Below are 25,667 nucleotides of genomic sequence, written 5' to 3'. Positions count from 1 at the left end.
CCAGTGACCGCTGCATTGCCAGGTCCTATGTCCCTGTGGCATTACTCAGCTCCTTGGCTTGTCTGCCACATGTGGCCAGTTGATCATTCTCTCCTCCTTGAAATGCCTTCTTGTTTTTCCTCCAAGACACCAACCTAACCTAGTTTTTCTCTTACTTCTGAGGCCCCCTCTTATGAGTCTCAGTTGTTGATTTCGCTTTCCCAACCTCAGCATTTGAGGGCCTCATCTGTCTTTTCTATCCACAATCCCTGGTTGACCTCCTCCAGCCTGGAATTTGAGGTCCTATCCACCACTCTAGCCTCAGCCCTGGGTCCCTGCTCTAGTCAGCAGGTCACCAGGGCTGACTCGGTTCATTCGTAGTTCACACGATTCCATCTGTCCTCTCACAGGAAGATCTAGCTCCCAACACTTTCACATCCTCCCCCGCCTTCCCATCTCCTCTGAGGCTCATTTCAATTTTGTGTGTGGAGGGACTTCTTTTATGACAACCCATTTTGCAGGAGAGAAAGATAAAGGTCAGACTAGCTTAGTAAGTTGCAGGCCAAGAGGCCCTGCCAGCAATCCCAGAGCCTGGCTCCTTCCAAGCTCTTGCCTTGCCTACCACCTTCCTGGGGCCTGAGAAGCACCTGGAAATATTATGGGGCCACTGGCTCTGGCACAAGGTCCTGGCTTTCTATAGCTTGTGACACCTTGGAGGGAGCCTGATTTGCAGTCCTGAGAGCCCAGGCAGAAGGCACAAGTGTTCCTAGCAAGAAAATGAGCAGAGTTGACTTGGGGGCATGTGGTCGCTAGGTGGCGCAGCTGACCCACTGCTTGGCACCCAGCACTCAGCAACTCCACCCTCTCCACTCCCTAGAGCCTGGGCACCTGCTTGGGTGGCAGCAGGAGTCTGCCTTCCACCCCGTACCCCAAAAAGAGCAGACCACAAGGTGAGGGGACCTAAAATACTATAGGTCCTGATTATAGTAGGCGCTCAATAAATAATTGTTGACTAAAAGAGTGATCATTTTGTGAAGCTGGGATAGATGAGACTTTCCTACTCCCATTTCATAGGCTGGGAAACAGGCCAGATACTAACAATAGGGGTAGCAACCAAGGTTACTGTTATTGGCTCTCATTCGGTCACTATGTACCAGGCATTTGCTTAGCACATTTCATTCTTCATCCCATTTAGTCATCACAGCAAAAAGGCAGGGCCTTTATGATTTGCATTTGGCAAGTAAGGACATAGAGGCTTAGAGATCAGCTGACTTATTCAGGTCATACAGTTAGTGGAATAAATGGAAGAACCAGGATTTGAACTACTCTGCCTGCATCTGAGTAGCTGAGTAGGATCAGGGCCACCTGTTGGCCCAGTGCTGCCTCCTTCCCCCACCAATAGGATCTGAGGTGAAGTCTCCCAGCAGTGCCTCCACCTGGGCATCATGTGGCCACCAGAGGGAGGCTTTAGACAGCTGCAGAGGGCCCTGGACTGAGGCTGGGGAGGGTGGCCACGACTTAGATGCCAGAATGAGAAGTGGGAGTGCTAGGGCTCTGGAGGGCAGGTTCTTCGTCTGCAAAAGCAAGAGGATGATCCCCAGTTGGTCGGGTCTCTGTGAGGAGGACATGGGATCATGCATGGAAAGTTCTTAGCTTCCGCAAGGGCTCAGCACCCACCCCTCCCCCAGCACTTGCCCTTGCACTGAACAGGCTATATTAACAGGTCATGATAATAAACCGCAATCACAGGTATCCATTTCACTGATTTGTTTGTGTATGGTCAGTCTCCCCCACTGGGGCGTGGGATCGTGACCTGCTTTCTGCTCTGCTGTCTCCCGAGAGATGAGGCTGCGGTGCCTGAGACATAAGGGGTGCTGACTAAGCAGGTGCCAACCCAGGGAACGGAAGTGGCCTGGCACTGTGGCCCCTGCACTGTCTGGGCCCCCAGGACTCAGTGGGCTCACTGGATCCCATGTGTGAGCCCCAGAGGGCCAGGCTCAGTGTGCTGGACTCCTTATAGGCTGTGGTCAAACCTTTGTCCCTCTCTGGCCTCTACCTTTTCCTCTCCAGAAGGGGCATCTAAGGCTTTCCAGGTGTAATGGCTCAGGGAGTGGCTGTGCCAGATGTACGGGTGCCCTTTAATGCCACCTGTTACCTCGCTGGTGGCTGCACTGTCCCTTCCTCTCACTGCTCCTGTGTCTTCTCCTCCATCTGCCAAAGTCAGCATGCCAGGGCTGCCCCCAGTCCCAATATCCAGTGGAAACACCCGGAGAAATCACACAAATAGAAAATATCCACATCAAGCTTGAGAAGCTAAGCCTGCGCTTGAGGCAGTACTTGGAGCAGTTCTAGCAGAAGCCCACACCGACACCATCAGCAAGGAGCTGCCGGGGGCTCGGCCTCCTCAAGGGGGATTTTATGACTGGCCTTAGCTGCCCTCCTGAGTCTGACAAGGGCTCCACTGGGGAACCTCTGGGCAAGTCGGTGGAGGGCCCCTCAGCATCATCTGGGCCTTACTGGCAGCAAAAGTGGGTCTCAGAAACCAAGTCCCATGAGAGAAGCCACCTGGACAGAGAGTGGGCAGTGAGAGCAGGACACAGGTTCCACCACAGAGCAGCAGAGACACCCAGAGGCTCCTGGCCCATGGTGCCTGGGGGATCAGAAGGACTCATACCCGGAAGGGGAATGGGCCTGTGGAGAATGTTACCTTGGCCAGGACCCGGCTGGCACCACATACCCCAATATCCCTGCCTTGGCTCTGTGAGGAGGGCTCTGCCAGGGTTTGAGGGGCCTGCGTGGGAGCCAGGGCAACCCATGCATACAAGGGCCTGTGGAAATAACTCTCCGTTAGAGGAGCCACCAGGAGGAAAACTGGGCCCATAGGAAAGGGGGCAGTTACAGGGAAAGGAGAACAAGAGGGCGAGGATTGCATCTTACGATCACTGTAGCTCCTGCACCTCCCAAGACACGTAGTAGGTGCTCAATAAGTCTTTGTTGACTGGACACACAACTCGGAGTACAACCTTCCTCAACTGAACATTGTATTGGCAAAGACAGAATATGTGTACTTCAGGCTCTATGTAAGGTGCAAGAGAGTACTTCTATTAGATAAGAGCAATCCGTGGTAGGAGACAGTGATAAAAAATACAGTAACTGACTTCAATTTGCATTGAACGCAACAAATAGCAGACCTGAAAATGTAAAAATCAAATGCAAGATATCAAAGGGCCAGATGGAGAAATGTGCAAAGGATGCAAAGGAAAAGGTTATGGACAGCGCATCACTGAGAACACACAAGGACAAGGGTCACGGAAGTCTCACCCGAGTGCCTGCCATACCCTCCCTCTACCAACACCCCCACCACCCTAGAATAAAGGAAACAGAGGAACAAATAGAAGTTGTTAAAGAAGTAAACTCTTGATTTTTTTTTTCCCTTTTTTTGAGACAGAATCTCGCTCTGTCACTCAGGCTGGAGTGCAGTGATATGATCTCGGCTCACTGCAATCTCCACCTTGTGGGTTCAAGCAATTATTTTGCCTCAGCCTCCTGAGTAGCTAGGACTACAGGCACGCGCCACCACGCCCAGCTAATTTTTGTATTTTTAGTAGAGATGAGGTTTCACCATATTGGCTAGGCTGGTCTCGAACTCCTGACCTTGTGATTCACCTGTCTTGGCCTCCCAAACTGCTGGGATTACAGGCGTGAGCCACCACGCCCAGCCATAAACTCTTGATTTTAAAAAGTAAAAGAACTCGTAAAACTAACAATGTGCAACTCCTATGGGGCAGTCCTTCCCAATGTCTTCAATGCTTATAGAGAAACATAATATCTATGAGTTCCCTGGGTAAAGGGAGGAGGCACCCAGGCCCTGGGCTTGGGGGATTAGAAACTCAACTACCTGTAGCCCACTCACTGCCCGCAGATGAGCCCTAGAGACACTCACATAGGTGCTCTAGGAGACCGTCACGAGGGTGCCTGTTGCAGCACTGTTTGTAATAGTGAAAAATGGGAGGACTGTGGTATGTTCCCGTGTGGAATATTATACAGCACTTTAAATGAAGGAACTAAAATTCCATGTATCCATGCTCAAGAACACAATGCTGAGGAGATAAGCTAGTTGCATAATGATACATAGGGCTGGGCGCTGTGGCCCATGCCTGTAATCCCAGCACTTTGGGAGGCTGAGGCAGGTGGATTGCTTAAGCCCAGGAGCTTAAGCCCAGTCTGGGCAATGGGAGACCCTGTCTCTACAAATAATAATAATAATAAAACTAGCTGGCCATGGTGGGCTGCGACTTTAGTCCCATGTACTTGGGAGGTTGAGGTGGGAGGATCTCCTGAGCCCAGGAAGTCAAGGCTGTAGTGAGCTGTGATCGCACTATCGTACTCCAGCCTAGGTGACAGGGAGACCCTGTCTCAAAAAAAAAAAAAAAAAAAAAAAAAAAAATATATATATATATATATATATATATAGCTTCTGCATGTCTGTAAGAAGAAAAGTAAAAAAAAACTGGAAAGAGATATATCAAATTCATGAGACTCTCTAAGGGGAAAAGGAAATGCGCCTGTGGATCAAATGATATTCGACTTTGTAGGAACAGCTTTATTTATTTTCTTTAAAAATCAGAAGCAAAAATGTTCAAATGTGAATATTTGTTCATTTGGGATATCCATAGATGGAAATGTATGTTATTCTCAGTAGCTTTCTCTACTTTTTGGTGATTTTTAAAAAATTGTGCTAAATATATTAATACATAACATAAAATTTACCATTGTAACCTTTTTTTTTTTTTTTTTTTTTTTGAGACGGAGTCTTGCTCTGTCACCCAGGCTGGAGTGCAGTGGCCGGATCTCAGCTCACTGCAAGCTCCGCCTCCCGGGTTTACGCCGTTCTCCTGCCTCAGCCTCCCGAGTAGCTGGGACTACAGGCGCCTGCCACCTCGCCCGGCTAGTTTTTTTGTATTTTTTAGTAGAGACGGGGTTTCACCGTGTTAGCCGGGATCGTCTCTCGATCTCCTGGCCTCGTGATCCGCCCGTCTCGGCCTCCCAAAGTGCTGGGATTACAGGCTTGAGCCACCGCGCCCGGCCAAACCTTTTCTTTTTGAGAGTTTTGCTCTGGTTGCCCAGGCTGGAGTGCAATGGCGCAATCTCGGCTCACCGCAACCTCTGCCTCCTGGGTTCAAGTGGTTCTCCTGCCTCAGCCTCCCAAGTAGCTGGGATTACAGGCGTGTGCCACCACACCTGGCTAATTTTGTATTTTTAGTAGAGATGGGGTTTCTCTGTGTTGGTCAGGCTGGTCTTGAATTCCTGACCTCAGGTGATCTGCCCGCTTTGGCCTCCCAAAGTGCTGGGATTATACGCATAAGCCACTGCCCCCAGCCCCATTTTAACAATTTTTAAGTGTACAATCCAGTGCCATTTAGTGTATTCACCATGTAGCGCAACCATTGCCCCTATACATTTCCGTAACATTGTCTTCATCATAAACGGAAGCTCTGTACCCATTAAGCCATACATCCCCACTTCCCTCTCCCTCAGTCCTTGTAATCTCTATTCTATTTTCTGTCTCTATGATTTTGCCTCTTCTAGGCTCCACACAAGAATGGAATCATATGATATTTGTCCTTTTATGCCTGGCTTATTTCACTTAGCATAATGTTTTCAAGATTCACCCATGTTATAGCATGTGTCAGAATTTCATTACTTTTTATGGCTGAAGAATATTTCTGGATGAGTTGGTGGCTCACACCTGTAATCTCAGCACTTTCAGAGACAGAAGCAGGTCATTTGAGCCCAGGAGTTTGAGACTGGCCTGGGCAACATAGGGAGACCCCCATCTCTACAAAAAATACAAAAATTAGCCAGGCATGGTGGCACATGCCTGTAGTCCTAGCTACTCCAGAGGCTGAGGTGGGAGGATCACTTGAACCCGGGAGGTGGAGGTTGTAGTGAGCCGAGACTGCACCACTGCACTCCTGCCTAGGCAATAGAGCAAGACCTTGTCTCAAAAAAAAAAAAAAAAAAAAAAAAAAAAAAAAAAAAAATTCCATTGTATGCATATACCACATTATGTTTATCCATTTATCTATTGATGAACATTTGGGTTATTTCTACATTTTGGTCATTATGAACAATGCTGCCATGAACGTTGATTTACAAATACCTGTTTGAGTTTCCACTTTTGATTCTTTTTGGGAGTATATATCTAGAAGTGGAGGTGCTGGTCATATGGTAATTCTATCTTTAGCTTTTTGAAGAACTGCTGAGCTGTTTTCCACAGTGGTTGCACTGTTTTACATTTGTACCCACAATGCCTAAGAATTCCAGTTTCTTCACACCCGTGCCAACACCTGTTATTTTCCGTTTTTTTTTTTTGACAATAGCTGTGATAGGTAATTTCATGTGTCAACCTGACTGGGCTGAAGGCTGCCCAGATAGCTGATAAAACATTATTTCTGAGCATGTCTGTGAGTTTGTCGCAGAAGAGATTAGCATTTGAATCAGTAGACTGAGTAAAGAAGATCTCCTTCCTCAATGTGGGCAGGCATCATCCAATTCTTTGAGTGCCTGAATAAAACAAAAAGGCAGAGGAGATAAGGCGTGGTGGCTCACGCCTGTAATCCCAGCACTTTGGGAGGCTGAGGCGGGCAGATCATGTGAGGTCAGGAGCTTAAGACCAGCCTGGCGAACATGGCGAAACCCTGTCTCTACTGAAAATACAAAAATTAGCCAGGCGTGGTTGCAGTGAGCCGAGATCACACCACTGCACTCCGGCCTGGGCAACAGAGCAAGACTTTGTGTCAAAATAAATAAATAAATAAATAAATAAATAATAAATAAATAAATAAATAAAGCAGAGAAAGGGCAAATTCGTTTTCCCTGCTTGAGCTGAGACATCATCTTTTTCTGCACCTGGACATTGGTGCTCCCAGTTCTTGGCCTTTAAGACTTAGAGCAGGACTTACAACATTAGCTCCCTGCTTCTCAGGCCTTCAGACTCAGACTGAATTACATCACCAGCTTTCTGGTTCTTCAGCTTGCAGATGGCAGACTGGGGACTTCTTGGCCTCCATAATGACATGAACCAATTCCTGTAATAGATCTCCTTTAATGTATATCTCTCTATATGTTATTGGTTCTGTTTCTCTAGAGAACCCTTATACAACAGCCAGCCTAATGGATGTGAAGTGGTATCTCCTAGTTTTGATTTGCATTTCTCTAATGACTTCATGATGTTGAGCATCTTTTCATGTGCTTATTGGCCATTTGTATATCTTCTTTGGAGAAAAGCTAATTTGGGGCCAGGCATGGTGGTTCACACCTATAATCCCAGCACTTTGAGGGGCTGAGGTGAGCAAATAGTTTGAACCTAGGAGTTTGAAATCAGCTGGACAAATGGCAAAACCCTGTCTCTACTAAAAATACAAAAAAAATTAGCTGGGTGTGGTGGCAATGCCTGTCATCCTGGCTACTGGGGAGGCTGAGGTAGGAGGATCACTTGAGCCTGGGGAGGTCAAGGCTGCAATGAGCAGTGAGCGCAGTGGCACGATCCTGCAACAGTACTCCAGCCTGGGCAACAGAGCAAGACCCTGTCTTAAAAAAAAAAAAAAAAAGTAAATTTAAGTCTTTTGTCCATTTTTGAACCAGATTGCTTTTTTTTTTTTAATTGTAGGAGTGCTTTACATATTCTAGGTATCAGTCACTTATCAGTTTTATCAGGAGTCTCCAACCCCCAGGCTACGGACAGGTACTGGTCTGTGGCCTATTAGGAACCAGGCCGCACAGCAGGAGGTGAGCAGCGGGTGAGCGAGCATTTCCACCTGAGCTCTGCCTCCTGTCAGATCAGTGGTGGCATTTGATTCTCACAGGAATGCAAACCCTATTGTGAGCTGTGCATTCAAGAGATCTAGGTTGCATGCTCCTTATGAGACTCTAATGCCTGTTTCATCCCGAAACTATCACCCTCCACCCCGCCCCCATTCATGGAAAAATTGTCTTCCATGAAACTGGTCCCTGGTGCCATAAAGGGTGGGGACCGCTGAGATATATGATTGGCAGATATTTTCTCCCATTCTGCAGGTTGTCTTTTCATTTGCTTGATAGTGTCCTATCACAAAATTTAAAACAAAAGTTTTAAATTTTGATGAAGTCCAATTTATCTATTTTTTTTTTGGTCACCTGTGCTTTTGATGTCATATCCCAGAAACCATCACCAAATCCAATGTCAGGAAGCTTTTCTCCTGTGTTTTCGTCTAAGAGTTTTATAGTTTTAGCTCTTACATTTAGGTCTTTGATCCATTTTGAGTTTTGTGTATATCCAATTTTTGTATATGGGGTAAGGCAATGGTTCTTTGCATGTGGATATCCAGTTTTCCCACCATTTATTTAAAAGACTGTCCTTTTTCTGTTGAATGGTCTTGGCACCGTTTTGTTTTGTTTGTTTGTTATTTGCCTTTCCCTTTTAATCCTTTTTCTGCTCCAACTCTCAAAAAATTGCCCCAAAAATCCCAGTAATGAAACAAAAGGGAACTCAAAGAGCCAAAGCAAACCAGCCCAAGAGTAGCAGACTCCCTCCCACAGGGAACAAAGTCTGGATGCTGGGGTCTCCACCCCAAGCCTGGTAGTAAAAGACGTAAAGAATAAGGTCGTTCTGGAGGCTAGCAGTAACCCAGCCCAGAGGGGCTTTCTGCAAGAGGGCACCCCTAACAGGGCCAGACTGTGTAAGAAGTGGTACTTGTTGGCCTTGTCAAAGAGCTCCTTCCCACAGGCATGTGGGAATTGGGTGTCATGTATCTGATAGGAAGCCAAGCCAAAGGCCCCAGCACTGGACGAGGAACTCACGCCAGTGGAAAGCTGCTCCTGGCCCAGCCATGGCTGTGGATCGTCAGACGCTGGATGAACAAACATCCTTGACACCCTTTTGGAAACTCATTGTCCATAAAAATAAGTATTATTTCTGGGCTCTGTACTTTAGTCAGTTGGTCTGTATATCTGTCCTTAGGCCAATACCAAATGGTTTTGATTACTGTAGCTTTGTAGTAAGTTTTGAAATTAGGAAGTATGAGCCGTCCAACTTTATTCCTCTTTGCCCAGATTGGATTGGCTATTTGGGGTCCTTTTTCTATACTTTTAGACTTGTCAAAAGAAAGGGGATGGGGTGAATGTGTAGACTCAGGATTCACTCTGTATTCAGCAAAAATTTAAAGAAGGAAATCTACAACTAGATATATATTGACAAATATTTTAACATAAACATCTCTGTTTTATGATGTTTCAGAGATAAAGAATTATCTCAGAATATAAGCAGAAAATAAAGGTTACACACAAATTAACAAAATTAGTGTGGCCTTCAGTCCTGATGGTTCAGTATTAAGAGATTTAGTTTTAGTGTATCCATAGATCAAATCCGGCTGGGCACGGTGGCTCACACCTGTAATCGCAACACTTTGTGAGGCTGAGGCAGGTAGATCACTGGAGGCCAATAGTTCAAGACCAGCCTGGCTAACATGGTGAAATCCTGTCTCTACTAACAATACAAAAATTACCTGGGCGTGGTGACGTGCCTGAAATCCCAGCTACTCAGGGGGCTGAGGAATGAGAATTGCTTGAGCCCAGGAGGTGGAGGTTGCAGTGAGCTGAGATTGCACCATTGCACTGCAACTTGGGTGACATAGTGAGACTCTGTCTAAAAAAAAAAAAAAAAAAAAAGAAAAGAAAAAAAATCAAATGCAATACCCATTTCTAGAAAAACTCCTTCTTTGTGAAGAACACAAAACACCCATAAGTCCATATGTGCCAAACTGTGCCGCAGTTAAGTAAGCACAATAACATATTTTAAAGCTACAAACAGAACTTACAAAGTAGATTAAAAAAAAAAAAAAAGGAAAACTACAATCATAGTGGGTAATGTAAACATAAATTTCAGAATTCCACAATTCAGTAGACAAAAAAAAAAAAAAAAAAAACCAACAAAAAAAAAAACACACACACACACACAAGGAAATTGGGGGTTGAATAATTAAAATAACAAGATTTTATATATATATATATGCATTTTTTTTTTGATATGAAGTCTCACTCTTGTCACCCAGGCTGGAGTGCAATGGCGCAATCTTGACTCACAGCAACCTCCGCCTCCTGGGTTCAAGTTATTCTCCTGCTTCAGCCTCCCAAGTAGCTGAGATTACAGGCACCTGCCACCACACCCCACTAATTTTTGTGTTTTTAGTAGAGACAGGGTTTCACCATGTTGTCCAGGCTGGTCTCAAACTCCTAACCTCAGGCGACCCACCTGCCTCAGCCTCCCAAAGTGCTGGGATTACAGGCGTGAGCCATGGCGCCCGGCCTATATGCATCTTTTTTTAAAAGGGACAAGTCTAGCTCTGTTGTCCAGGCTGGTCATGAAGTCCTGGCCTCAAGTGATCGTCCTACCTCAGCCTCCCAAAGTGCTGGGATTATAGGCGTGAATAAACACTATTAAATAACCTCTGAATTTTTAGAGTTCATAAAATGTGAAATTTAAAATTATCAAAAGGAGAGCAAATTATATAAAACTTACAGGATGCATTTAAAACTCTTCACAAGAGAAAATATATAGATATAAAGATTTTTATTATTTAGAATAAAAGACTTAAACCAGACTCACGCCTGTAATCCCAGTACTTTGGTGCAACTGAGGTGAGAGATTGCTTGAGCTCAGGAGTTCAAGATCAGCCTTGGCAACATAGCAAGACCCTCATCTCTTTAAAAAAAGTAAAAAAGAAGAAGACTTTAAACCAAGTTAATTAAGTATTCAACCTGGCCAGGCACAGTGGCTCATGCCTGTAATCCCAGTACTTTGGGAGGCCGAGACCAGCAGATCACCTGAGGCCAGGAGTTCGAGACCAGCCTGGCCAACATGGTGAAACCCTGTCTCTACTAAAAATACAAAAATTAGCCAGGCATGGTGGCAGGCCCCTATAATCCCAGCTACCCAGAAGGCTGAGACAGGAGACTAACTTGAACCTGGGAGGCAGAGGCTGCAGTGAGCTGAGATTGCACCACTGCACTCCATCCTGGGCAACAGAGCAAGACTCTGTCTCAAAAAAAAAAAAAAAAAATAGTCAACCTAAGATAAAGATACACAGATGATTAACACTGATGAACAATATTAAGCTCCTATCTGATGTATCTGAAGAAAAGAATAATAATAAAAGGAATAAAATAGACAAGACAATTAAGGAATATCTAAAAGATAAACATTGAAATAAATAAGTAAAAAGAAATATTGGTGAAAAAATTTAATAAAGCAAAACTGTATCTTCTATAAAAGATAAAACATTCACCCCAGACAAGCCTGGATAAGATTGAAAGAGTAGAAAAGAAGCTAAAATATACAATATTAGGAAGAAGAGATATGATATAACCACAGATATTGAAGAGATGAAAAGAATTATAGGTGAGTATAATGTGCAATTCTATAACAGTAAGTATGTTATAGAACAGTAAGTAACTACTTACTTCTATAACAGTAAGTAGTTTTGAAAAAACTAGAGAAGTGAATCATTTTCTAGAAGACTATGTTACCAAAACTAATTTTAAAAAATCTCAAATAGGTCTATAACCATATACAAGATTAAAATGTGATTAAAAATCTATGACTTTGTACAATTCAATAATAAAAAGAAAAATAACTCAATTAAAAATTGGGCAAAGAACCTGAAAAGATATTTTCCCAAGGAAGATAAACAAATTGCCAGATTGTCAACATCATCAGAGAAATGCAAATTAAAACCACGATGAAATGCCACTTCATATCCACTAGGATGGCTAGAATGAAAAAGCCAGATAGCTGGGCACCATGGCTCATGCCTGTAATCCCAGCACTTTCGGAGGTCGAGGTAGGCAAATGGCCTGTGCCCAGGAGTTCAAGACCAGCAAGGCAATATAGTGAGACTCTGTCTCTACAAAAATAAAAATTAGCCTGGCATAGTCATGTGTGCCTGTAGTCCCCACTACTCAGAAGGCTGAGATGGGAGGATTGTTGGAGCCTGGGAGGTTGAGGCTGCTGTGAGCCATGATTATATCACTGCACCATCTGGGTTACAGAGTGAGACCCTGTCTCAAAAAAGAAAAAAACAAAAGCCAGATTATAACAAGCATTGGTGAGAATATGGAGAAATTGGAACCTTTGTATATTGCAGTTGGGAATGTAAAATAGCGCAGCCACTCTGAAAAACAGTCTGGCAGTTACTCATATGATTAAATATAGAGTTTCCATATGACACAGCAATTTTATTCCTAGGTATATGCCTAAGAGAAACGAAAACATATGTTCACAGAAAAATTTGTATACAAATGTTTATGGCAACATTATTCATGGTGGTCAAAAACCAGAAACAACCCAAATGTTCATCAATGAACAAATGGATAAATAAGTTGTGTTATGTCCATACAGTGGAATGTTATTTGGCCACAAACGGTGCTGAAATTCTAATACATGCTAGAGCATTGGATGAACCTTTAAACAGGGGTGTTCAAACCTTTGGCTTCCCTAGGCCACATTGGAAGAAGAAGAATTGTCTTGGGCCACACATAAAATACACTAACATTAGTGATAGCTGATGAGCTAAAAAATTTAAGAAAGTTGGCCGGGCACGGTGGCTCACGCTTGTAATCCCAGCACTTTGGGAGGCCGAGAGAGGTGGATCGCCTGAGGTCGGGAGTTTGAGACTAGCCTAACCAACATGGAGAAACCCTGTCTCTATTAAATATACAAAATTAGCCGGGTGTGGTGGTGCATGCCTCTAATTCCAGCTACTTGGGAGGCTGAGGTAGGAGAATCACTTGAACCCAGGAGGCGGAGGTTGTAGTGAGCCGAGATCATACCGTTGGACTCTAGCCTGGAACAACAGCGAAACTCAGTCTCAAAAAAAAAAACATTTAAAGTTTAGGAATTTGTGTTGGGCCACATTTAAAGCCATCCTGGGCCACATGCAACCTTTTATCCATGGGTCAGACAAGCTTGCTTTAGGACATTACGCTAAATGGAATAACCCAATTGTAAAAGACCACAGAACTATGTGTTTAGATTCATATGAAATGTGTAGCATAAGAGTTTATGGAGACAGAAAGTAGATTCATGATTGCTTGGGACTGCGTGTGGGGGTAGGAAAATTAGGGGGTGACGCTAAAGGATATGGAGCTGCTTTTTGAGGTGATGAAAATGTTGTAATTTACTTTGATGATAGTTGTATATATCTGAATATACTAAAAACCATTGTGTTGTGGGATCTTTGGGGTGTCACTTTTCTGGCTGGAAACCTGTGTGGCCAGTGGTGCCTTTGCCCAAGTTTTGCTTGGGCTCACTTGGCCTGGCACACTGCACTCACGCTATCTGCCTGGATTCCATGCCTGTCAAGGGCAAATCAGGTGTGGAGCAGCGAGGAGTATGTGAGCGAGCATGGGGTCCGGCCACTGTGCACAGTTGGACACACTGGCTGCTGCCGCAGGGCAGGCAGCTCCAGGTGCTGTCTTTCCGTAATGCTGCGGCTGGACCAGGTACACTGCAAGCAGCTTCCCTGGCTGGCATTAGGGAATGCAGTGTCACCTGGAAGCTTGGAGACACTAGGCACTGCAGGACCCCAAAGAGAGTTACACAGCTCTGACTGGGGAACTGCCAGGTCTGGGGTCCCCCAAGGGCAGCAACTCTTCTCTCCTCTTCGCCCACAACATGGTCATGGGCAAGGGGCCCAGCCTGTTGGTGTTACAGTTTCAGCCCTGTTGGTGTTATAGCTCTTTTAGGGAGGCAGCTCTTCTCTCCTCTTCACCCACAACATGGCAGGCAAGGGGCCTGCCTTGTTGGTGTTACAGTTTCAGCCCTGTTGGTGTTACAGCTCTTTTAGCCCCACCATTCAGTGGGTCTCAAGTTCTTGTCCTGTGACCAGGAAGAATGAAATATGCAGACAAGTGGAGGACGAGCAAGGTGAAGAGGAGCTTTACTGAGCAATGGAACAGCTCACAGAAGGCCCACAGAGGATAGCTACTTTCCGCAGGCGGGGTTTCCTGATGATGGTGCCCTGATGAGAGTGTTGAGCCGCTAGCAGAGAGGAGACCCTGGAGTGGACCACCCCTCTCTGCAGCTGGTCACCCGGACCATCTCATGCTCAGCTCTGGCTGAGCCTGGGGCTTTTATGGGCCTCAGAGGGGAGGAAGTACATGCTGATTTGTCCATGGGCAGTGATGGGCAGGCCTGGAAAAGGCACCAGAAGTTCCCACTCCAGTCGGTGGGACTGGCAACCCAGCCCCCAGCTTTCAGACCCTCCCTAGCCTGAAGGTGGGGCCTCACGGGGAATCCACCCCTTTCTGCCCAGGAATCTGTCTGCTGTTCATAGTGCCCTGGGTCTGCCAGACTTTTCTCCAAGATTGGAGTGGGTGCCAACAGCAGGGAGAAGCCAGGCAGTGGGAGCAGGAACTTCTGAGCCTGCAAAGGAAGGGGGGCCTTCCTGGGTTCCCAAGAGTACAGTGATACCTGAGTCTGCATCCACTATTTGGGTGGCTGCAGTGGCACCTGGAGAGCTCCCACCCCAACTCAGAAGGGGCAGGGCTCCCACTTGTTTTTGGCTTCCACTGGCTCCATGGAGGTGCAACTCCATGGCATGTCCCTGCTGCAGCCGGTGTGATGGCAGCTGGCCCAGCCATCTGAAGTGGCCACTGCCATCAATTGCACAGTACATTTTAAATAGGTGAATTGTATGGCATATGAATTATATTTCAATTAAACTGTTAGAAAATCCACGACTTAGAAATATATCAAGTCTGGATGATTTTACAGTTGACTGTAGTATTAATAAGGTAATGCTAACTTCTATAACTTCCCTCCTTATATCTCAGGGGCTTAGCACAATGGAAGTTTACTTTGTACTCACATAAAGACCAAAACAATGTTTCTCATTGTTAGGTGACAATCTCCCAATTGTATTTCAAGATTCCATGTTACTTCCATCCTATGTGTCTACTTTCTTTATTTTTTAAGTAAGTTTACTTTATTTCAATCATTTTTGGGGAACAGGTGGTTTTTGGTTACATGGATTAATTCTTTAGTGATTTCTCAGATTTTGGTGTACCCTTCATACAAGCAGTGTACACTGTACCCAATGTGTTGTCTTTTATTCCTCACCACTCCCACCCTTACCCAGCAAGTCCCCAAAGTTCATTATCATTCTTATGCCTTTGCATCCTCATAGCTTAGCTCCCACTTTTAAGTGAGAACACACAGCATTTCATTTTCCTTTCCTGAGTTATTTCACTTAGAATAATGGTCTCCAACTCCATCCAGGTTGCTGCAAATGCCATTATTTAATTCTTTTTTATGGAGGAGTAATATTCCATGATGTGTGTGTGTGTGTTTATATATATGTATATCACATTTTCTTTATCCACTCATTGGATGATGGATGTCTACTATCTTTAACAGGTGGTTCCAAGGTCATTGCAAAAGAAGGTGCAAGGAGGATGGAAAATTGAAGGTTCCTGTGCCCCAGGTCTGGAAAGGATCTGCTTCTGCCCTGTTCAATTAGCCAGAACTCAGTCACATGGTACCCTAACAACAAGCAAGGCTGAGAACCGTAGTCTAGTGTGGGCCCAGGAGATAGAAGAAATGCCGAGTCCTTATCAAATTTTAACAAATGGAAACTTTGTTATTCTTATTATTCCAGATGGTTGAAAAACATTGCTAGACACTTTATAAAGCAAACATGACCTTAACAAAATCTGATGAATAAGTTCCCAGAACATTATAGACCTAAAGTCTGTAAAATGGCCTAAAAAATTATAGACCAATTTCACTTAAGAATATAGATGTGGCTGGGTGTGGTGGCTCATGCCTGTAATCCCAGCAGTTTGGGAGTTGGAGGCAGGTGGATCATTTGAGGTCAGGAGTTCGAGAGCAGCCTGGCCAACACAGTGAGACTCCATCTCTACTAAAAATATGAAAATTAGCCAGGGGTGGTGGTGCGTGCCTGTAATCCCAGCTATTTGGGAGGCTGAGGCTGACAATGAAAATCTCTTGAGCCTGGGAGGCAGAGGTTGCAGTGCCCAGCCTAGGCGACAGAGTGAGACTCTCTTTCTCTCTCTCTCTCTCTCTCTCTCTCTCTATATATATATATATATATATATGCAAACATTCTCAGTGCACACAATTTAAAAGTAGGAAATCTGTCAACATAAATGAAGGATACTTTAAAGACAAAGATCACATAATTCTGTCAATAAATGCTAAAAATACTACTTACAAAATTCCAAAGTGATCTCTTCTAACAACTCTAACATAGGAATACGAAGATTATAACTAGACATGATTAAGGCTGGGGTTGGAATAAAAACTGCTCGAAACAGGAAAAATAAAGATGAAGTAAAGAGCTGATCTAGGTAAAAATGGGGCAAGGGAAACAGAACTAGGAAATCTGAGCAAGCAAGCCACTATATTTTTAACACTATATAAACACAACAGAAGAGACTTATGTAGTCATAGAAAATATCTTGACTATTCCTTTTTCTAAAAGTTCAGGAAAACTAATTTCACATAAAAATAAACAGGAAATACTGAGGTCAAATCTTATTCAAAAGTATTATAGGCTGGGTGTGGTGGCTCGTGCCTGTAATACCAGCACTTTGGGAGGCCAAGGCGATTGGATCTCTTGAGCACAGCAGTTTGAGACCAGCCTGGGCAACATGGCAAAACTCCGTCTCTACTAAAAATACAAAAACTACCTGTGCGTGGTGGTGGGTGCCTGTAGTCCCAGCTACTCAGGAGGCTGAGGTGGGAGGATCACCTGAGTCTGGGAGGTCAAGTCTGTGGTGGGACGTGATTGTGCCACTGCACTCCAGCCTGGGTGACACAGTGAGACTGTCTCAAAAAACAAACAACCCCAAAGTATTGTAAGAAAAAAGAGAATAAGGAGGAGGAGAATATTACTACAGAAAGATATACCTGCACAAAAAGTCAATAAATGTGATACACCGCATAAGCAGAATTAAAAACAAAAATCACACGATTATCTCAATAGATGCAGAAAAAGCATTCAACAAAATCCAGCGTCACTTTACAATTAAAACTCTCAACAAAATCGGCATACAAGGGACTTACCTCAATGTAACAAAAGCCATCTATGACAAACCAAGAACTCAATCTCTTTTACAATAGCTGCAAACAAACAAACAAACAAACAAAACAACTTAGGAATATTAACCAAGGAGGTGAAAGACCTCTACAAGGAAAACTAAAAAACACTGCTGAAAGAAATCATAGATGACACAAACAAATGGAAACACATCCCATGCTCATGGATGGGCAGAATCAATATTGTGAAAATGACCATACTGCCAAAAGCAATCTACAAATTCAATGCAGCTCCCCTCAAAATACCACCATCATTCTTCACAGTTAGAAAAAGCAATTCTAAAATTGTTTTTAGAATTGTTTTTAGAATGTGGAACCAAAAAAGAGCCCACATAGCCAAAGCAAGACTAAGCAAAAAGCACATATCTGGAGGCATCACACTACCTGATTTCAAACTATACTATAAGGCCGTAGTCACCAAAACAGCATGGTGCTTGTATAAAAATAGGCACATACACCAATGGAACATAATAGAGAACCCAGAAATAAACCCAGATACGTACAGCCAACTGATATTTGACAAAGCAAACAAAAACATAAAGTGGGGAAAGGACATCCTTTTCAACGAATGGTGCTGGGATAATTGGCAAGCCACATGTAGGAGAATGAAACTGGATCTTCATCTCTCACCTTATACAAAAATCAACTCAAGATGGATTAAGGATTTAAATCTAAGACTTGAAACTATAAAAATTCTAGAAGATAACATTGGACAAACCCTTATAGACACTGGCTTAGGCAAGGATTTCATGACCAAGAACCTAAAAGTCAATGCAAAACCAAAGATAAATAGCTGGGACTTAATTAAACTAAAGAGCTTTTGCACAGCGAAGGAACAGGCAACAGAGTAAACAGACAACCCACAGAGTGGGAGAAAATCTTCATAATCTATACATCTGACAAAGGACTAATATCCAGAATCTACAATGAACTCAAACAAAGCATCAAGAATAAAACAAACAATCCCATCAAAAAGTGGCCTAACGACATGAATAAGTTCTCAAAAGAAGGTATACAAATGCCCAACAAACATATGAGAAAATGCTCAACGTCACCAACAATCAGGGAAATGCAAATCAAATCGCAATGTGATACCACCTTAGTCCTGCAAGAATGGCCATAATCAAAAAATAGAAAAAACAGTAGATGCTGGTGTGGATGTGGTGATCAGGGAACACTCCTCCACTGCTGGTGGGAATGTAAACTAGTACAACCACTATGGAAAACAGTGTGGAGATTCCTTAAAGAACTAAAAGTAGAACTACCATTTGATCCAGCAATCCCACTACTGGGTATCTATGCAGAGGAAAAATAGTCATTGTACGAAAAAGATACTTGCTGATGCATGTTTATAGCAACACAATTTGCAATTGCAATTGTGAATCATGGAACCAACTCAAATGCCCATCAATCAATGAGTGGATAAAGAAACTGTGACATACATATACATATATATCTCCTATATATATATATGCGATGCCTAAGCCATCATATATGTATGTGATATATATATAGGATATATATATGTGATATACATATATATATATATATATGATGGAATACTACTCAGCCACTAAAAGGAATGAGTTAACGGCATTCACAGCAACCTGAATGAGATTGGAGACTATTATTCTAAGTGAAGTAACTCAGGAATGGAAACCCAAATGTCGTTTGTTCTCACTGACATGTGGGAGCCAAGCTATGAGGACACAAAGGCATAAGAATGATACAATGGGCTTTGGTGGCTTGCGGGGAAGGGAGGGAGCGGGCAAGGGATAAAAGATTACAAATAGGGTGCAGTGTATACTGCTGGGGTGATGGGTGCACCAAAATCTCACAAATCACCACCAAAGAACTTACTCATGTAACAAAACACAATCCATACCCCAATAACCTATGGAAAAATAAAAAATATAGAAAAAAGAAAATCAAACCCAAGGAGGGGGTCATGGGAACTCCAATTTATAGTCAACTGGTCAGAAGCACAGGTAAAACAACCTAGGGCTTGTGATTGGCATCAAAAGTGGGGAGCAGTCTTTGCATACCGAGTGCTCAACCTGTGTTATCTGATGCTGTATCAAGGTAGACAGTGTCAGAATTGAATTAGTGGACACCCAGATGGCATCTGCTGCAGAATTGATTGCTTTTTTGGTGTTTTGGGAAAACCCACAGACATTTGGTCATAGATGTATTCTGTATTAAATGTGGCATGACAGCAGAGGAAAAACAGTTTGTGTTTTCCACACAGTACTCTAGGAAAATTACTAGGCTTTGAAGAAAAAGAAAAATTCTCTGGTCATCTAGGCAAAAAAAAATCCCTTAAGTTAGAAGGGAAAGAAAATTGGATTATTATCATACTTTTAGGCAGTAATACTTCATGCCAGAAGAAAATGGAGTAACATATTTAAGATCTTCAGTGAAAGAAAGTGTAAAGCAAGGATTTTATATCCAGCAAAGCTGACTTTTAAGTACAAAAGCAGAGACAAACTGTTACCAACATGTACGAGCTCAGGAAACGTTGTTTCCATTGCCCCTTCCTGTGGAATCTACTAGAGGAGCTTCAGACAACCAGAAAGAATAGTGAGACACCAGCGTAAAGAATCATGGTGAATGTTGACATATAAATACTTGTAGAATGTAATGGTTATATGATCTGATTGTGTAATTATGGTACAATCCCCCAAAATAATGGGGGCACAAGGAGAAGGAAAGAGCTTATCAAAAATATTTTAAAACATTTTCAGGAATCATGTTGGTGGTGATAGTATTAGTATGACTACTCTGATACTGTTGTGTGTACAATGTGGAATAAAGCAAATGAGTGTTTATGAGATTTCTAGTCAGTTGATCCTCTGTGTATTGATAACCAGAACTCTTGGCACGGAAGAAAGAAGATACAGATCTAATATAGTAGAGGTTAAATAAAAACTCTATAATATAATATTGGGCCAGATGTAAAATATGGGCTCATGCCTATAATCCCTGAACTTTGGGAGGCTGAGGTGGGAGGATTGTCTGAGGCCAGGAGTTTGAGACCAGCCTGGGCAACATAGTGAGACCCTGTATCTAAAAAAAAAAAAAAAAAAAAAAAAAAAAAAAAAAAAAAAGGCAGGGTATGGTGGTACACACCTGTGGTCCTAGCTGCTTGGGAGGCTGAGTGTTGGAGGATTGCTTGGGCTCAGGGGTTCGAGGCTGCAGTGAGCTGTGTTCATGCCAGTGCATTCCAGGTTGGGTGACAGGGTGAGATTCTGTCTCAGAAAACAAACAGCAAAACTCCAAATTCTAATATTGAATTTGAATTGGAAAACCCAGTATGAACTGTTGAGGTATTTTATCTTAAAATATTTATATATTTTATTTCTATTTTCTAGTTCTGTTGATCAAAAACATCTGGGCATAATGACCACCCAAATGCAGTGAGCATTCCTACGACCCAGATTATAGCACTGAAATACCCTTTCCTATGAAAAATAAACGAGGATTTTAGAGAGATACTGTGAGGTGAATCTGGAATATCTTGTCATACTGGATAGAGAGGAACTTCTTAAGCCACAAAGGTTGTGTCAAAAGGACCCAGGAGTCAACTTGAAGAGGCTTCCAGTAGCCAAAATGGGACAATGTGAGCTTCAGTGAGGAAAATAATTATAATGGACTGAAATCTATCAAATGCTTAACCCATGAGTTCATAATTATACTAAAAAAATAAAACCCACAAACCAATTTGTCTTTTTTGGAGGGTGACAGAGAAGAAATACGTTGTCTTAGATCCTGGTAATTAAAGGGAAAGAATCAAGCATTTATGCCGCTTCTGTTATATGAATGGTACCATGGAGTAACCAAATAATAAACACCTTATAAAATCATTCTAGCTAAGAAATAGAATATCTGGTGTGATTTGAAGGTTTTCACCTCCAGTGTCTAGGGCCAGCTTTCTGCCCCTGGCACCCACACCCAATTCTCAGAGGCTATGGTTCCATTTATTTCTATGCATCCTGGCCCTCACTCTCATCTGATACATGCCCTTACATTCAGGAGATGCTCATAAATCCTCCCTAGAGTGATGTGAACCCAGTCCAGAGTGAGGCTTGGTAGATGTATGGCTTTGCGGGATAGAGAGCCTGCTCGCTGTCCATCCCTCATCTCAAAGAAGAGCTGCAGAGATTTTTCTCCCAACTCTCTCCCACTGTCCCAGGGGTTGTGGGGGCAAATCCTGTGCCTGTTTCTAAAACCCAGACCCAAAGGAGTTCAGAAATTGCAGGGATGGAGCATCTTCAAACTTGAACCTACTTAGAAGGAGGGAAGGCCAGAGGTCACTTAGTTCATCCCATTGCCACCAATTCATGTACAGGATTGAGGAAGCCACCTTTTTGGGAATAAAAATGTTTGACATCCTGTCATGAAGCCCTGGGCCAGGGGGACTCAGTGAACAGGTTCTATTTGACATTTGACTGTAACCTATTCCTTCCTGACTCCAGCCCCAGATCAATTGCTACCTCAATTATAAAAATTCTTGCCCCTGACCGCAGAAGAGTGAATTAGAGCATGTGAATGACTCCATGGGAGCCATCTCAAGGTTCTGATCCAGCATCTGACCAGCATTATATTGTCATGTAAGAGTCATGCATGCTCACTGACCATTCCTTCAGATAGTATTTTTTTGCCATCTACCAGGTACCGGACACTATGCTAGGCATTGAGATACAGACAGATGAAGAAATGGTGCCTGTCCCCAAGGATTTCATAGCCTACTGGGGTAAAGAGATGGTACAGTGGGTGTATTCGTCTGCTAGGGCTGCCATTTCAAAATATCAGATTGGGGTCTTAAACAACAAACGTTTATTTTCTCCCAGTTTTGGAGACTGGAAGTCTCGGGGTTGGTTTCTCCTGAGGTCTCTATCCTTGGCTTACAAACAGCCACCATCTTGCTGTACACACCATCTCTGTACACACCCATTCCTGGTGTCTCTCTCTTCTTACAAGAACACCAGTCCTGGCCGGGTGTGGTGGCTCGCGCCTGTAATCTCAACACATTGAGAGGACGAGGTGGGTGGATGACTTGAGGTCAGGAGTTTGAGACCAGCCTGACCAACATGGCGAAACTCCATCTCTACTAAAAATACAAAATTAGCCAGGCGTGGTGGCAACACCTGTGATCCCAGCTACTTGGCAGGCTGAGGCACGAGAATCACTTGAATCCAGGAAGCAGAAGTTACAGTGAGCCAAGATCGTGCCACTGCACTCCAGCCTTGGCAAGAAGAATGAAACTACATCTTGGAAAACAAAACAAAACAAAACAAAACACCAGTCCTATTTGATTAGGGCCCCACCCTTATGACCTCATTTAACCCTAATTACTCCTTAAAGGCCCTGTCTCCAAATACAGTCACATTAGGGATTAGGGTTTCAACATATTAATTTGTTGCGGTGGGGAGTGGTAGTTGGGAATTCAATCCTTAACAGTGGGTTTTAAGAATTATAATAAAGTCAGGACCAGGCTGCAGGGCAAGAGCACCAACAGAGACTCAGATAACACATGCCTAAATAGTTAGGGGTTATAAATCAAGCTATCAAACTTGCAATATTCTCCTACCTACTCAAAGATGCCTTCATAAAGACCTGAGACTGGCTCCAGGTCCCAGCTCCCAGCCCAAGGCCACCTCACTTCTTTTTCCACTTCTAGTTCCTCTCCATTGAGGAGCCCTGAATGCATGTACGTGGAGGCCCCAGCTTGCATGTCCAGTCTCTGTTTCCACCTTCCCCAAAGAACTGTCCCTCAAGCCTGGGGGAGTACACATTGGTCAAGCAGTCTGTCTTCTGAAGAATGGACCCAGGGAAGAGATCCACAGAGGCCCTGGAAATGGGCAGGGAATTCTGGGACCATGGGTACCCAAGTGTGTCATGTAGAGAAGAGACAGACTCCCAGTGGGCACGTCCCCTAGGTCCAGGGCTTCTTGCCCTGAAGGGAGATGTTCAGCCAGAAGAAGACATGGGGAAGGGGCTTTGTTACCAACGAGGGCTGTCTTGAATAAAGGCATGGATGTATTGTAGTGGGGTAGAGAGGGGCATCTTAGGAAAATTCATCAAAAAGGGACCCCAGACCCACGAGTGGGCAGTTTTCATGGGGAGTAGCCCTGCAGTGTTGCAAACACTGAAGGTGTGAGAAGCAGCACAGTACATTCAGGACTCTGCAGCGACCATGACATAGGCGTAAGAAGAGAGCCTGGGATGAGCTGGAGCCCTGGGTGGGGCTAAGTCATGCCATGGAGCTTGGACATGAGAAGAATGGGAGCTGCCAATGAGTGTTGGAGCAGGAGAGAGGCTTGGTCAGGCCTGTGTTGTCCATCCCTCTGCTAGCTGTCAGGAGATAGTTAGAGAAGGGCAAGGCAGGAGGCGGAGAGACCAGTGGGAGTGTATTCCCATCCTAGGGCTGCTGTAACAAAGCACAGCTGCTCCTCTACTTACCATAAAGCCACACCCCTGTGAACCCATGGTAAGTTAAAAATATTGGAAGCTAAAGAGGCATGGAATATGCCTAACCTACCGAACATCATAGCTTAGCCTACCCTATCTTAAACGTGCTCAGAACACTTACATTAGCCCACTGCTGGGTAAAATCATCCGGCAACACAGTACACTGCAGAGACTCTGTTGTTCACCCTCATGACCATGTGGCTGACTGGGAGCTGGGCTGCAGCATTGTGGAAGGACCCTGTCTGAGAGGTGAGGACCCTTCCTCCCAGGTATGGCACCGCGTATGGCTGGCCTGGGAAAAGATCAAAAGATAATATTTGAAGTATGATTTCTACTGAATGTGCATTGCATTTGCAACATCGTAAAGTTGAAAAATCATTAAGTGAAATATCATAAGTCAGGGACCATCTGTGCTGAAAACTGGGTGGCTTAGAACAACAGAAACTGATCATCTCACAATTATGGAGGCCTGAAGTCTGAGATCAAGGTGTCAGCAGGGCCAGGCTCCCTTGTTCCTGCCCTCTCTCCTAGGTTCTGGTAGTTGGCTTGTGGCAGCAGAAATCTATAATCTTCACATGGCATTTTCCCTTTTTATAAGGACACCAGTCGTCTTGGATTAGAGGCCTGTCCTGCTCCACAATGACCTCATCCTAACTCATTACATCTGCAATGACCCTATTTCCAAATAAGAACACATTCTGAGGTTCTGAGAAGTCAGGACACCAGCATATGAACTTCTGGGAAGAACGTGATTCAATCCATAACAGGAAGCTCTGGAAAGAGTCCTGACACGATCTGATGGAGGCCCAAACTAAGGAAGTGGAGGCGTGGATCCTGAGGGTGGGGACTGGGCATTGGCTTAGTTCAGGCTGCTATAACAATATACCATAGGTTGGGGGCCTTAAGCAACAGACATTTATTTCTCACAGTCCTGGAGGCTGGAAGTCTGAGATCGAGACCTGCATGGTTGAGTTCTTGTGAGGGCCCTCAGGCCAGTTGCAGACAGCCATCTTCTCACTCTAACTTCATGGGGTAGAGAGGAAGCCCTGGAGTCTCTTCTTATAAGGGCACTAATCCCATTGTGAGGACCCCAGCTTCATGACCTCATCATAACCTAATCACCTTCCAGAGGCCCCACCACCAAATACCATCACAGTGAGTGTTAGAGCTTCAACCAAATACCATCACAGTGAGTGTTAGAGCTTCAACCAAATACTGTCACAGTGAGTGTTAGAGCTTCAACCAAATACCATCACAGTGAGTGTTAGAGCTTCAACCAAATACCACCACAGTGAGTGTTAAAGCTTCAACACAGGAGTGGAGGGGGGACACACAATTCATTCCCTAACAGGAATGGATTTGAAAGTTACTGATACGGGGTTTGCCTGGTTTGGTGATGGCTGAATATGGGTTGGAGAAGGAGGTGAGAGGTGAGGACCCTGTCTGAGAGGTGAGGACCCTTCCTCCTAGGACCCTGGCTTTTCTGAGGGCATGAGTAGTGGCACTTCTGATATGCAGAGGGCTGACAGAGGAGCAGGGGGTTTGTTTGAAGATGTTGAGTGGTTTTAGGCCCAGGCTCTGGAGCCGGACTCCTGGGTGTGAATCCCACCATCCCCACTTACTAGCTACAGTGGCCTTGGGTAGTCCCTTAACTTCTTGATGCCTTGAGGGGAAGTAACAGCACCTGGGGTCACAGGAGTGTGGGACTCCACGGAGGGTGATAATCCACATAAAGTGCATCGCCCAGCCTGGCTCACAGTCAGCACTCAGTGAGGTCACTCATGACCTTTACGATGATTGACTAGAGGCTCCATAAGCAGCTGGCATGAAAGGAATTCTGGTTTGAGAGATCATGACCAGCCTGAGAGTTATTTTCCCACCTCCAGTTCCTTCCTGTGTGTTGAGAGCTTGCATGCACGTGTAGATGCCGCAGCCTGTGTGTCCAAGCTCTGTCCACAGCTCCCTGCTAAGAGCTAGATTAACTTACCCTGCAGTAGTGTGCAGTATGAGGGAAAAGGAAGCCATTCCTGGTGAGAAGCTTGAGGGAGGACTAGTCAGA

The 25,667-nt window shown here is 44.3% G+C and overlaps 1 pseudogene; it reads right to left on the bottom strand.

Moving 5' to 3' along the window:
* Positions 1-7,744: 7,744 nt before the first annotated feature.
* LOC126963181 (transmembrane protein 256-like) lies at positions 7,745-8,851 on the bottom strand (annotated as a pseudogene).
* Between the last annotated feature and the right edge of the window lie 16,816 nt (positions 8,852-25,667).

This window comes from Macaca thibetana, chromosome 9 (assembly GCF_024542745.1).
Source record: "Macaca thibetana thibetana isolate TM-01 chromosome 9, ASM2454274v1, whole genome shotgun sequence".
NCBI lineage: Eukaryota > Metazoa > Chordata > Mammalia > Primates > Cercopithecidae > Macaca > Macaca thibetana.
Note: the sequence above shows the minus strand (reverse complement) of the source record. Positions and strands in the feature narration are given on the sequence as shown.